Source organism: Morus notabilis, unplaced genomic scaffold (genome assembly GCF_000414095.1).
Source record: "Morus notabilis unplaced genomic scaffold, ASM41409v2 Scaffold4, whole genome shotgun sequence".
In the NCBI taxonomy this organism is placed as follows: Eukaryota; Viridiplantae; Streptophyta; class Magnoliopsida; order Rosales; family Moraceae; genus Morus; species Morus notabilis.
Window position 1 is genome coordinate 20,067 of NW_010360865.1, and position 15,850 is coordinate 35,916.

The window sequence follows — 15,850 nt, forward strand, 5'->3', positions numbered from 1 at the left end:
ATATATATATATATATCTCCTTAATGAATGAGTAATGACAGTCATATTTCCTTAATGAATGAGTAATGTACCCTCTAAGTGACTAGCTTTGAAGAGTCACATATTTTATAGCAGATAGTTAAGCTCCAAAAGGAAAGTTGTATAAGTGAAGGTTGTAGTACTTCTTGATCAGTACATATACGAAATGAAAGGAAAGGAAAAATATAGGAAAATAAGGAAAAATAAAGAAAGTTTTATTTATCTTGTTAAGTAGTTTGAGGTAAGTAGATATTCCATTGCATCACTTGAATAATAGTATGTTTTCAATGAAAGGTTTTAGTTGATATATATGTTAATGTTGACGTGTTGTATGAAATTTTAGAAGTGTTTTCTGGTATGATGTAAACTCTTGTGTTTATTATGAACCAAATGAGATAGTGAAAATGGCCAAATCTTTGAGGAACATAGATTCTAAGATAGAGACCACATGAAAGATATTTTGATAACACAAGACTAATACTACATAACAGGGTCCTAAATGTTAAAGAAAAATATTTTAAAAGTGGAAATTATTATGGATACTTACAGAGCTTGCACTCACATAATTTTTGTGATGCACGTGTAATACCTTGAACCTTAGGTCTATGAATATGTTTCTTGTATGACAAGGAACTATTGAGATTCCTTATTTAAGTTAGTGTTCAATGATTTTGTGATTACTCGATTATTTTTATAATTAGCTTATGATATTCTATGATGTGTAAGAATATGGATCGTTAATTTTCTGCCTTAAAGAATTAAAAAAGTGCGAGTTACTCAAATTTTTAAATAATTCATAATAGATCATGAAACGTCATTATGGTATATATGAAACATACGTGAAAGTAATAATATAAATTGTTTTTACATGAGAGATGATGTAGATTTAGTGAGATAAAATTCCAGATGGAATTTCTAGCATCAAATTCAGAGCATTGAAATTAGTCGAGTAGGAAACTTTTACAAAAATATAATTTTGGGGCAAAATTTACAATTTTGGCAAAATATGGAACCTAAGACATAATTCTTTTTGAAAAAATGGGGTTCAAAGTATGATTTTAAAAATGTTTGGGGTCAAAACTAGAAGAGATGATGAGTTTCTAAAAGTTTATGATTGGGTGTTGAGAGTGCACCACCCAACAAATCCAATCAGATTTTAACTTAATAAAAAAAAGCAAAAAATAATAGGATGAGAGAAAAGAGGGTATCAATTAAAAACACAGCCATATGATTTTTAGGGTCCGTTTATTTCGTTGATTCAGGTTTTTAATTCGAGTTGAGATGTGACTGTAGTAAAAAAGTTAGATGTGACTGTTTCTGAGAGCTTTTTACTGTAGCAAAACTCGAATTCTAAACTCAAATCGGTGAAATGAACAGAGAGTCTAAAATCAACTCAATTTCATCTTTCAGTCTTTCTCAACTATTCCCGCATCTCCCTCAACCCCTTACAAGAAAACCACTTTCCAGACCTCCAACTTGAAAATTTGTTCATCCTTTCTCTTTTTAATCCATAGAGGAAGCAAACCGTTGCTTTTCCCCATGTTTTAAACACGTTTTGGTAGCCCAGAAAACCCTTCCAAAATTGCTGTCAAATTGGAATCCGAGAGGAAGGGCTAAGCTCCTTCAACATTGAGGGGTTTTGGTAATTAAGGTAGCACTCTCAATCACTATTCGATTACATTTGAGCTTCTAGAAAACCGAACTATCGATTAATCTTCAAGGGTAAGACTCTTAATCTTTAGAGCTTTGATGTTGAGGTTAAATGAGTTAGTGTTATGATTTTCATTGAGTTTTGGTTGATTCGACCTTAATGAACACGAAATAGAATGTCGATTCAAGTGTTTGCATGTGAGTTTTAAGCATAAAAGTTTGCATATTATATGTTTGTTGAAATGAACATGAATGAGTTTCTTTACCAGTTTTACATTTTAAAATTTTTGGCATCTTTTCTATACTTTTTTGCCTCAGCTATTATTTTACTTTAAAATAGACATCATAAGCTTTAAGTGCGTTTAAGAATCACGGAAAAAGGAGTTTTCTAGAATTAGTTATGATTTTTATAAGTTTGTGCAAAAATTAATCTAGCAAATTCCTGATGGAAATTTTGGTCTGGATTTCGGGCTCATTTTGATGAGTCTAATGAATCTAAAACCTAGCTTATAATAGCTCTAAAGAAAACCCATGAGTCGACTTTGATTTGACAGTAGTTTCGTAATTTTTGAAATTTTCTAAAATTTATCATAAACTTTCTCATAACAGAGGTCGATCAGTCCACTTGACAGAGTTTGTTCTAAGAGACCGACTTTTGTAACTTCGATAATTTGGAACTTGGACTATGTTTTGAGATTTCATGGCTAGATTTGGCTAAGATGTTTACACATGAAGATACTAAGAAAGTTTATTATTAGATAGATTTATAATGAGGGATGACTAAAAAGGATATGTACATTATGATTTTGAATGTGAATATTAACTTTTGGTTTCACTATGTTTGTTTGATTTTTATATATGCCCAGCCTAAATGTAAGATCTTTTGTGATGGGATTAAAGCCAGTAATTATTAATAAATAGCTCCTAATTGAACTAGTTACGTGAATCTATCAATTTCTTAAATTCTTGTTACAAGTTGAGCTTAGAAGTTGTTTACTAAAGAGCCCCTTTAAGAAGTTGAACCCAATACTGCTCTTTGAAAATTCCAATCTAGAGGGTGGAAGTCTAATAATTGACTTTCACCATTTATGTTGTACCAAGATCGAGGTCTCTTCATGTTCATGTTATGTTATGATGCCACGGGCTAACTTGGTTAGGGTTGCTCTCCACGTTCATGTTATGTACCAAGATTGAGGTCTATACATCTAAAACGTATATCAATTTTCTTTTTCTTCTTCTATTACATACTTTGTTCAGCTTTCATCTCTTTTTGGTCGTTCACATTATATTTTTACGTTTTGAACGACATTCATGTTGTGTTTTCTTTTCTTTCCATTCTTCTGACTTCTGTATTCTCATGTGGAACGGTTGCCGTATTAGAATTGTTTGTCTTTTACTTCCTATGGGCCCTATCCTGTTATACCATAGCGCGCATAACCAGTGAGGTAGCTAACCAACTCACGGTTTCATTTTATTCATAATCATAATAACATTTCCTTCGAAGGCTGATACAAACAGGATGTTTAATTTCTTACCATTTGTCAACTTTCCCATTATGATAGTAACTTTGGGCAAATCTTGTGATTTTGTGCATTTCTTATCAATTTATCATGAAATTGACTTTTCACAGAATTAAATTCTACTGCAACTCAAGTCTGTAAATATATGCATAACATTATATCTAACATTCAGGAAACATCGTTCACATTCTAGCATACATTAAACTACAATATGCTCAAATTTGAGCAACATAGAGGAAAAAGTTCATTCATGTCATAGACAAGAGAAACTATTGATACTTACAGAAGTTTCACTAACGTTGCATCCTTTGTGTCACTTGAAACTTTCTGACTTCTATTGTTTATCAATCCTATATTATAAATTTTTTATCGTTATATTTATAATCTAAGATCAATAATTACAATAGAATTTAACTCGAAAAGGTCTACAATTCCTATGTTGGTATCTGATCTAAAATATTTCTTATCTCAACATCAAGCTCCATACCCGTTCGTATGCGACCAACAATCACCTTCGTGGACCTATTTCAGAAAATAGCCCGAAACTAGCCTCTAAAGTCGTTTTTAAGAAAAAATGCTATTTCACAAAAGTAGTTCGGAACAAAATTTTCTTCAACTTAGTGTTCGTCACTTTTTGAAATTAAGCTTTTATCTTCATTTTTGAGACCAAAACAATTCCGGGTACACTTTCTCGGATCAAAAACTTAGTTTTCGGTTTCGGGTCAAAACTACAAATTTTCATCATCTTAAGTTTCTATGCATTTCTAATCACTGAATCAACTTACTTAACACCTCTAAATTTTCCTATTCTTCATTATAACCAAGTTTGGTTCAAATTTTCAAACTGAATTTCAGCGGAGTTTCACCTATTTTTCTGTGTTTCCTGAGCTAACCATAGCTCGTTTTATCCGTTGTTTCAACCTGTAACAACAACTTACAATCTTTCTCTTTCAATCTTGTCACCACTAAAATCATAATTCTAGGGTTTCATCCAAGTTCTCACAAGAATTATCCATCAATAAATATGCTAGAAACAAAATCCAATAAGTAAAGAAACCATCCTTTAATCACTAGATTTTCAAGTCCTTTAACCACCACAAGAAAAACATCATTTTAAGCAAAAAAAATTTCATGCTTTCTACTATACTCCATGTGCAGCCATGGTAAGAAAATGAGAAGGAAAACTTGAAATCTGACCTTATAGAATGAACAAGTTTAGGAGACGCTATTCCTCGGTAACTTTATCAATTTCCGCTTAAATCTCGCTTTTCCTCACTTTGGTGAAAAAAATTTTCTCTCTTCTCTCTTGGCTGGTCACTCTCTGTTTTTGCATGAAAAATAGACATTTTTCTTGTGTTTTCTCCTTTAAAAACCGACCACCAAAAAGTAAGGGGAGCTATAAAATGCAATTTTAACATTTTCCAAGGGCTATTTTGCAAGAAAAGTCAAAATTTCCTTCTTCACTAAGTCTTTAGCCGGCCACTTTCTTTCATCCTAATTTCCATGTGTCACAATCTCATCCCTCCATCCATTAATTACTTTAAACCTCAACTATTAATTGTTTTAATGATTATCCTATTTCGGTTCAGCTTAATTTCCTGCCTGGTGCGCGTTTTATCTGCATTTTTCAGACAGTTGGTCAACTTAGTCAACCTTAATCATTCTTGAGTAAATTTTTGAGGGTGACCTATTGGTTAACTCTTGGTTAACAAATTTTGACTCGGTTAACTCAAATAAGTCGAAAACTCCAATTTACTCAGTTCGGCCTTTCGAACCCCTTTGTTGTCCGTTTTTTGTTCCTATTGTTTCTAAAACCCTAGAATTGGTGTCTTTCAATTATTTTTCATTTCTTAACCTTCATATACATGTGTTTACCCACTTGTGAGTTTAACACAACGTTCCGTACTTCTTTCTTGAATACAGTCTGAAAATCTGTAACTACATTGTAATTCAGAAATTTCTAATTTTTGACTTATAACTTGCTATCCGGTACTATTATCAACAAGTACTTATCATAGAAGTATTCACACTACAACAAATATCATTATCACTAGCTGACTAAAAACGCTATTTAGCACTACCAATAGCGTTTTGTGGAGCGCTAGGACATCGAACGCTATTAAAAGTCTGACGAAAATATAGCATTCTGAGAGCGATATGAAAAATGCTATAGAATTAAGGTCTTATAGCGTTTAAGACAAGTTATTTTCAACCTCTTACAAAGGATTTCAGAAAATTTTATCTTATACAATAATTCCTATAAATTTCCCGATCATGACAGGTCGAGCCGTTGAATGTTTCCGTACAAACTATTTCTAAAAGTTTATTTTGAGATTATGTTTATTTTTTGGGGGATGGTAATATGTAAGTGGATTTACTAAGTAGGTAAAGATACAAGAAAACCGGTATGAATCTATCTAATTAAGTATCCGGTAATTATCTAAAGAATTAAGTTGAGAAATTGGTCCAAAATGTCTAATTATGGAATTACAAGTTTTAATTTCCATTATTTCTATTTTAAAGAGTTTTCTTGAGAATATATTTTACACAAGATATTTCTATAGTAAATGTTTAAGAGGCTTATAAAAAAATGGTCTATTTAAAATGCTTATATAATTTTATGTTTCTCTCAAATTTTACAACAATTTTTTTTTTTTTTACAAGCTCAAGAACCTCTCTTGTTTGTTAGAACAGATCAAATTAAAAAAATAAGAGATGAATCCTTCATCAAAAGAGTTAAGTTCCAAGATAGGAACTATCAATTAAATGTTCTAACAACAAGAGATAATCATGACGCAAGATGTTTCATTTCGAAAAGTATTTTCCATTTTTATTTTAATGTTCAAACTTTTAATTAAGTACTTTAATGTTAATACTTTTGAAAAAAAAAAAGAAAAATATTGCAAAATTTTCTTAATACATTTTTTTAGTACATACTTTTTTCATGTTTACGCTATGAAAACCAAGTAGTAACAGCTAGCCAGATCGGTTGTTACATCAAGTGAGTATTGAGATAGAAATTCTAGTTGACTAGGCAAGAATGGTCTAAAGTCCCATGGTGAGTTTAAAGATATTAGGTTTTGAAATTTTGTATCTTTTTAATCATAAGAATTTTATTGGTGGATTGTTTCTGTAGTAGACATTATGTTTTCTATTATGTGTTTTTTTTTTTTTTTGGTTATTTTATGTGAATTTTTCTTTTAAGTTGACAGTTTTTACTTGCTAGCTTGAAAAGAGCGTTACAATTTCCTTGTATCATTTCTTTTTATTTATATTTCTTCTAAAAAAAAATTTTTGTTATTATATTAATAGTGTTACTTAAGTTGTTCTGCATAGAATAAGTGTTTTGTAGTATATAAAGTCGTCAGGTTCAATAATATTAGACTTGAGAAAACATACATGATAATATAATTTCTATGTTCTAGTTCCAAAGAAGACAATTTGACTGATCTTACTCCAAATTTAATATATATTGCAGTAGTTTTCATGAAAAAAAAAATATATTTATATATTGCAGAATTTGATAATAAGTTTACCAATATGCCAATATTGCCTCTAGTAAAGCGTGCAGGAAGCGTAGACTTGGGGAAGTCCTCGTCATCAAATAATAAAAAGCAATTAAAAAGTAAATGAAATGTTTTCACCTTTTTTTATCCTTTTGTTTAATCTCGTCCTCTTGTGTGATCTCTTTCGGCCCAGTTCGGGTAACGTTGATACGTATAGGTTCCGCTTTAAACCGCTCTTTTCCATACCCATCACTGCATGCGTGTTAGTATACGATATTAATACTAAGATCGATCAAGTCAAAAATAACCAAAGAAAAAGAAAAGAAATGTAATTCTGAAGAAAAACCCACCTGTAACTGCAAGTGATTCGGAGAACATCCTCAGCCCTCGGGCCACTTTCAACTATATTAGGGAGAAGAAGTTCGACTAGGACCTTGTGTACCTCTTTTCTGTAGAGATCGCCATAGAAAATAGTAACTGCAGAGTTTTTGGTCTCGGTTGGATAGTTTCCAACGAGCACCTTGTTGATTATCGATTCTGTGTTGACTGGTGCGACTTTTAGCCGCAAGTCCGGAACAACGATGGGGAGAAGCCCAGCCAAACACTGGGAAAATGCATTGTTCAAGTTGTTCTCATTTTGCAAATCTGAGAACGTTCCTCCATTGCTCTTCATTGCGATCTCTTTTAGCACCTATATTAGTTATAATATTATATCGATGACAAATTCATAAATTACTAAGGTTAGGTTAACACTAAACCCCCATTCGTTTTGTTGGTTCCAATCATAATTTTAATGTTTACTATTGTGATTTATCTCACAAAAATTCTAATTCACTTTTTTGTGTTACAATGTTTTCCCTCACATTAGTTAAGTCGAGTTGAAAACTCAAACAGTAAAACGAACAGGGTAAAAAATTTTCAAATTAAATACATATACACATACCCTTTGGTCGTGGCTTGCATCAAAGCTGAATGTGTGTACTGGCACGTTGCTAACATCAACCTCGGCAGCTTTGCCTCTATTTTCGTCACCGTCAGAAAAAAGCATGATGGCACCCACACGCCCATACGCAAAACGGCGGTCGTTGAGTACTTTTAAGGCCATTCTAAGGCCCTCAGCAATATTTTTGTCACTATTTTTTGCTTTTAAAAGTCTGATCTCCTCTATAATCTTGGCTTTAGAATCTGCAGTTATTTGGCGTAGTGGGAACAGTCTGTTCGAGCTATCAAAGAATGTGACAATCGAGAAACGATCAACGGGGCTTAGTTTCTTGACGAGGTATTGCATAGCGATTTTCAATTTGTCTAACTTGACTCCCTTACGCATGCTTCGACTGATATCTATTACAATCACAAGATCAAGTTCAGGTCTGCCTTCGATATCTCCTAACTCCGTCAACTCTAGTAGCACTTTAAATCTGGTTTCTTCAAGTGGTGCCTCCATGAAGTTGTTGACTTCAATCTGTATTTTTCCCGCTACAAAAGTTGGAACTTTTTTCCCTGAATTATACACATGGAAAGAACAGATGATTCATAATTAACTCTTAATTAATTAGAATCAAAAGTTTTGAGTACATGTAAATTGTAATGAATAAATTTTAAAAAAAAAAGCTTGTTATGTGAATGAACAAACGAAGAAAACATAAACCTGAAGGGGCATCTTTGAGTATGGCAATTTGCTCATCATCGTTGAAGCTCATTTTCCTGAAACGAACTAATAACACTACGAATCAAGCTGTTTGAGGAGCTATCTAAGCTGTTCAATGAATGAGCACCAAATAATTCAATCAATAATTGATCATTGAAGAAAAATAAAAAAATTATATATTATTGTTAGGCTTAATTAATAATATACTCTTGACAAAAAAAAATGTGAATATTTCTTTGTCCTTGTTTCTAAATGTTCAGATCATGAAAGGAATTACGTAACTCACAAAGTGTTCAAATCTTAAGCTTGATTATTGATCAATAAAGGCCGTTTGAGAACCAATTAAACACGAGAAAAGAATTATCAGCCGACAAACCAAAAAATTGACATCCTAATTAAGTTGAATCTGCACATCGGTAGAAGATTAATTCTCTACTAACACTACCAAATTTGATTAAAAAAGAACGAAAAGCTGCAAAAGGTTCATGATGAATGTCAAAATACTACTCTTAAGGAAGAAAGACCAAATTACACAACACAACACTAAAACGAGCCATAAATGGAAAAGCAAACGCAACAAATACAAGACATTAATTAGGGATAAAACAAACAAATGATAATCTTTCTTAATGTCCATGAAAAAAGATAACTACATAAAGTACCTTTCAATGGAAGTATTCAAACTTCAAATCTTGAGTTTCATGAACGTAGATGAGAGAACCAAGTCCAAGAGCAGAAACAAATTATTATATGGAGACGAGTATTGTGTTTTTGTAATTACCATCTCTTTTCCCCAATTCAATATAGAACAGACTTTGGTTGACTTGAAACTTCGCTTTTAATATAATTATGGCACCATTTACTCAATAAATAATTATTTGCAGATCCCAAGGCCATTTGTCTTTTTTTTTTTTCATTCTTTATTCTTCACAGATCATCAGCTGAATTATTGCTTTTCCACATGGGGAGCTGCCTCCGAGACATACATACACACATAAATTACATATACATATATAGTCATTGATGATATCCATATTAATTAATTAACCAATAATGATATCCATATTAATCAATTAACCAATCACAATGCATACTCCAACTTGTTAAAGTCCACATTGTTAAAAAAAACTCTTTTTATGTAAAACATCTCTCAAAATTGAGGAAATATTCATGTTAAATAACCAAAACTCAACATATTAATAAGCGGAAGTGTACGTGAATCCATGACAATAAATTACTCTCTAGAGTGATATGGTTTGTCTTTCGAATCAACATTTTTTCCTAGAAAATCTTTTAGCTATCTCTCTGCTCTCTATCTGATGATGGAATGTCAAAAAAGAATAGAATAATACATGTAATTTAGGGACCATAACCATTATATATAGATAGCTTCCCTGTTATCTTTTGATATTTCTATTTTAGCCAATTATAAAAATAGAAATTATTCTTAAGTTTCTACACATTAAAAGTATACACCCTATTAGATACATTAAAGCCTCACACCCTATTAGATACATTAAAGTCCAAATCACCCATACTTTAGTAGGTCACTTTTTTCTAATTTAATCAAATTTAAGATATTTATTAATAATAATTCTTAATTTAATAAGGTATGTTCTACCAAATTGGTTTGTCTTTATCTAAATAATAAAATCTTATTTTAGTGGACTGGTGACAATTACAATTTGATCGCAGGCATGGTTCGTACCAACCTTCCTTCCACTTTTCACACTTTAGATTTGGACTTGCACATGCCGCCAACTGCAATACTCCAATTACAAAATATCGTTAACTTCATATTCTCTTTCTGCCCCTTAATCAAACGATATAGCATCATCTTTCCCAATCGGTCCTCCAATTATTATTAACATTATTGACACAATTTCTTTTTGAATTATGAGTACACTAGTCCCTTAATTTTGATAAGTTACTCCTCGAATGTCTTTTATTTTTTTTTTTTTGTAATTTTTGTTTCTAACATTAAAATTGACAAACTAACAACGCTTAACGCATAACAATGAAACTTTTTACATAAATAGTTGTAGCAAGTGCAAAATGCCATAGTTTTCATACCTTATATAATGTGAACCCGAGAAGACTGGAGGCGCAAATGGAAGACCGTGGAACCACAGTAGATTGGTTGGAAAAGAAGCATCATTATTCCCACAAGCACCCAGTAATCAGCCGAGTCGGAGAATTAAGATAAGAATCAGATCAAATTATTACCTCCCTATCTAAATTCTCTCTCTATATCCCCTTTTCGTCTCTCTCCCTTTGCTCCATTTTTTTGTTGTTGTTGTTGTTGTTGTTGTTGTTTCTCCACTTAGCTCATTGAGTTCTGCTTCGTTCTGTTCTTGGAATAGGAGAATTGGTCGTTCAAAGCTTCTCTTTTTTTCATTACTTATCGGTTGGTTAGATCGTTTATATGATTTGTACTCTTCTCTTTCTCTATGTTTTCTTTTTGAGTTTTATCTAATAAAATTTTTAACGAGATATACTCTTAACTATTAAAATAATAAGAATAAGAATCATTGATTCTTTTTTAAGTGCTTATTTAACTAGTAGATAGTTTAATAGAAAATAACCTCATTTTATTTCAGCCCTTTTATACAATTAAATAATCATTAATTACAAAGTAACTTATGAAGAGTGTACAAGTTAATTTAACATTTAATCTCTTTTGAGGTAGAATTAATTTTAAAAGTAGTATAAATATTAAGATTCTCTTTTTTTCATTTCTTATGTTGTGAGGGGCCATTAAATCTTCATTATTAATTTTAGAGAAATTGTACATTTGAAACCTGCGAAAGTAAATAGCCTATTTATCAGAGATTAGAAATGAACAAGCCATTTTCAGTTTTAAATATATTGATTTTCAATTTTGCCCTTACCTATAGGATTCCTTTTCCTATTTTTTCTCAGATCATTTTTTACTCTGTACCACGTGTTGTCAAGCCCCGAAGCTAGGGTTAGGGACGTGGAGGCTCGATTAGGAGTTAAACGTGATTAGGGAAGTGATAATCAAAATCAAAAGTAAAGTATTAGGAAAATTCTTAAACAAGGATTTTATAGGAAACAATTAGGCCCTGTTCTCTAATATTTTGCGTGCCACCATCCTTCGTACGTGATAATCTCACTAATTAAGTCCGATTCGCTTAAAAGACTTGGTTTCTCTCCCAAGTTGTTAGCGCTCTCTGGCCTTTGAAGCAGAATTAATCATTGTTGTTTCTACGGTTAAATTTTCCTGATCGTTTGATTTGAAGTTTTCGTTAGAACGAATCTAACACCAAAGCCCAGAAAATCAGAAGAACAAAAAACGTAAACAAGAACACACAACACCAGGATTTATACCGGTTCGGCCAAAATATTTGACCTACGTCCTATTGAACTACTCCATAAGAGTCATTCCACTATCAAGAAGAAGAATACATTTCAGATCTCACGATTACACTCTTGAATAGAGAAATCACAAATACCCAAGAAACTACCTAGAAAATCTCACAGTGTTTTATAAGGCAAACACAGAGTAAAACCTCTCTTTACAGATTTTCTCTCACCGAATTATATAGTCTCTCTCTCTTGATTTCCCTCTCCGAAAATAGGAAAACTGAGATCCCCGAAAAAACTCTCGAGCCCTAAAACAACTGTATATTACATATATATACACCCGTCTAGAACATGATATCATAGCACCGACTCTACAACCACGTGTTGCTCAGCTACTTGCTTCAACTCTACATTAACAAAATGTTGCGTTTTGATGCACTATTTTCATAATAAACGGTTTGCAGTATTACTCTTCACCAAACATAAAACAAAGTGTCGTTTTCTTTTGTTCTTGTCTTCTTCTTGTTATTAACCATAAGTTTACGTCAGAGATTATTCCTCACAAACTCCACCTTAATCTCTGAAGTAAACTTTAAGTTTCCTTGTGGAATCATTGCTCTCCCCTTCTGATCTACGTTTTTCCAACGCTAAGCAACTCGAGACATTTCTAGAGTTTGCTAGCTGGTATCACCTTTGTCGCCATATCAGAGGGATTTTCATCTGCATCCACTTTTCCAGTCCTACTATTCCTTCTTCAATTTTCTCCCAGATGAAATGGTGTCTAACATCAATATGTTTAGTCTTTTCATGGTAAACTAGATTCTTACTCAGTTCTCTTAGAAATCCCTATAGCCACATAGCCTCCTTAAACCCTTCAGTTACAGCCATGTATTCTTCCTCAGTGCTTAAGAGGGCAACCACTGGCTGGAACTAAGCCATTTAATTTATGCAATTTCCTCCTAGCAGCATCATGAAGGCTGAAGTAGATATTCTTTTATCTCTGTCACCTGTGTAGTATGAGTCTACATACCCTTCTAAGCTGAGTTCAGATGACCTTTGCTTGTAGAGCAGTCCACAACTTAAAGTACTGTTCGCATATTTGAGCACCCACTTCATGGCAATCCAATGCTCTTAACCTGGATTAGCCATATACTTACTAAGTATGCTCACTACATAGGCAAGATCAGGCCTAGTGCAAATCATTGCATACATAAGTGAGCCTACAACACTTGAGTATGGAACTTTTTCTATTTCTAACTTTTCTTGCTCAGTTGATGATGATTGTTCTGCAGACATCTTAAAATGGCCAGCAAGTGGGACAGTAACATTCTTTGCTTGATCCATGGAAAATTTTCTTACAACCTTTCTCAGGTACTATTCCTAAGACAAGCATAACATCCTAATATATGACATGGATGGCTTTCATTAGAGAGAATGAAAAAGGAATTAATCAATATATATATATATATATATAGTTTACTTGTTGGTGAGAAACAAAAGTAGTTCGAAGTACTTGAAAATAAAAGTATGGCTTTCATTAGGGAGAGGATACGCTTTGGTCCTGATCTTTCCAGCCTTCCACATGGGGTGTGGGTACCTCCCATAATTTTACTTTCTAGCAATATATATATATATCATATCATCTTGTCTTTAAATCCAAGACAAATTAATACTAAATTTTATTTCATTTAAATTCTAAAAGCTCATTACAACATGCCAGTTTGTATTATCTTTTTGCATGCATTAAGCTGCATAAATTGCATTCTCTGCTCACAACTTTCCCAATTAATTCAAACACAAAAAATAATAAAAAATAAAAAATCGCAACAGTATCTGACTGTGTGCTGATCAGCTCTCTATTTATATCATTTTGTTTTTTTTTTGTTTTTTTTGCCAAAATGAGTACTTCCCTTAATATTCAGCGCGTGCTACGTATTCTTGCTTGAAAATAGAATTGTATACATATGTGTGTGTGTGTGTGTGTATATATATATATATATATATGCATTGGCCCATCCATGTCATATATGTTTGCTGCAAAAGGTTCGTGATAAATATCAAAATACTACTCTTAAGGAAGAAAGACCAAATTATACAACACAACACTAAGACGAGCCATAAATAGAAAAGCAAACGCAACAAATACGAGACATTAATTAGGGATAAAACAAACAAATGATAATCTTTCTTAATGTCCATGAGAAAAGATAACTACATAAAGTACCTTTCAATGGAAGAGTTCAAACTTCAAATCTTGAGTTTCAATGTAGATGAGAGAACCAATTCAATATAGAACACAATTTGGTTGGCTTGAAACGTCGCTTTTCATATAATTATGGCACCATTTACTAAATAAATAATTATTTTCAGATCCAAAGGCCAGTTGTCTTTTTTTTCATTTCTTTATTTTTTACAGATCATCAGCTGAATTATTGCTTTCCCACGTGAGGAGCAGCCTCCGAGACATACATACATACATAAATTACATATATATAGTCATTAATGATACCCATATTAATCAATTAACCAATCACAATGCATAGACCAACTTGTTAATGTCCACATTGTTAAAAGAATATCCGTTTATGTAAAACAGTTCTCAAAATTCAGGAAATATTCATGTTGGATAACCGAGAATCAACAGGCGGAAGCATACTTAAATCCATGACAATAAATTACTCTTTAGAATCGTGCGGTTTGTCTTCTAGATCAACACATTTTCTTAAAAAAAAATTTAACTCTCTCTGCTCTCTCTCTGATGATGAGATATCAAAAAAGAATAAAATGATACATTTGATCTGGGGACCATAACCATTATATATAGATAACTTTCCTGTTATCTTTTAGTATTTCTATTTTAGCCAATTATAAAAATAAAAATTACCTTTAAGTCTCTACACATTAAAAACCCACACCCTTCCCTATTAGTTACATTAAAGCCCAAATTACCTAAGGTCACTTTTTTCTAATTTAATCAAATTTAATATATTTATTAACAATAATTCTTAATTTAATAAGGTATCTTCTCACTAGGCATTTCAGGTATACCGAATTGGCTTGTCTTTATCTAAATAATAAAATGTTATTTTAGTGGACTGCACATGCCGCCAACTGCAATACTCCAATTACAAAATATAGTTAACTTCATATTCTCTTTCCCAATTGGTCCTTCAATTATTCTTAACATTATTGACACAATTTCTTTTTGAATTAAGAGTACATTAATCCCTTAATTTTGATAAGTTACTCCTCGAATGTCTTTGTTTTTTTTTTTTTTTTAGTTTTTGTTTCTAACATTAAAATTGACAAATTAACTACGCTTATCGCATAATAACGAAACTTTTTACATTAATAGTTGTAGCGAGTGCAAAATGCCATAGTTTTCATACAGGGAAAAACTAAAGAATGCCATGTCATAGTTCGGTGCATACACTTATATTTGTGGAGCCATGCCCATATAATGACCAATCCACTACGTTTAAAAGATTACAGAGGACCGAACGGTCTTACACACTCAACGAGTCCCTCCTTGACAATGTCGCCGTTGTCTAGAATCTCCTTAGGAAGTTTGATCAGCGAGTACCACTCGACTTGAAACTGCACGGCGAAATCCCTTTGACTAGCAGTGCGCTTTCTCCCGAAAGCTTCTAATCCTTCTCCCGGAGGACGATATTCAATCAACACATAAAGGCTCACTCTCACAAAGACTTTTTCTGAATATTGCTTCCATAAAAACTATGCCCCATCATATGGCCTTGAATTGTTTCTTAAAACTATAAAACACAAAAGCTCATTTTTAACCTCCCAAGACCATAACTTCACGTTCACATGCTACATGTATAGCAATAGCACCTATCCGGATTTTTCCTTATTTTGCAGAGCACATACATCATATACAACTTTGGCACTAAGATCAATACCATTTACACTCCAAATAATATATATCCAAGATATCTCTTCAAATCTCTTAATATCAATTATGCAGCAAATCACTTTTTCATATGAGCACATTTTCTCCAACAAATCTCCTAATTTGAATATGTTAATCAAATCTTCCAAATCTTCTCTGTAATGTCCTTCCAATTATTGATTTCCATCAACAAAGTCATTCCAAATTCGGAGCAATTAGCAACCAAAATTACTTCAAAATCTGAATCTATATCAATCATAAACTTAACTCT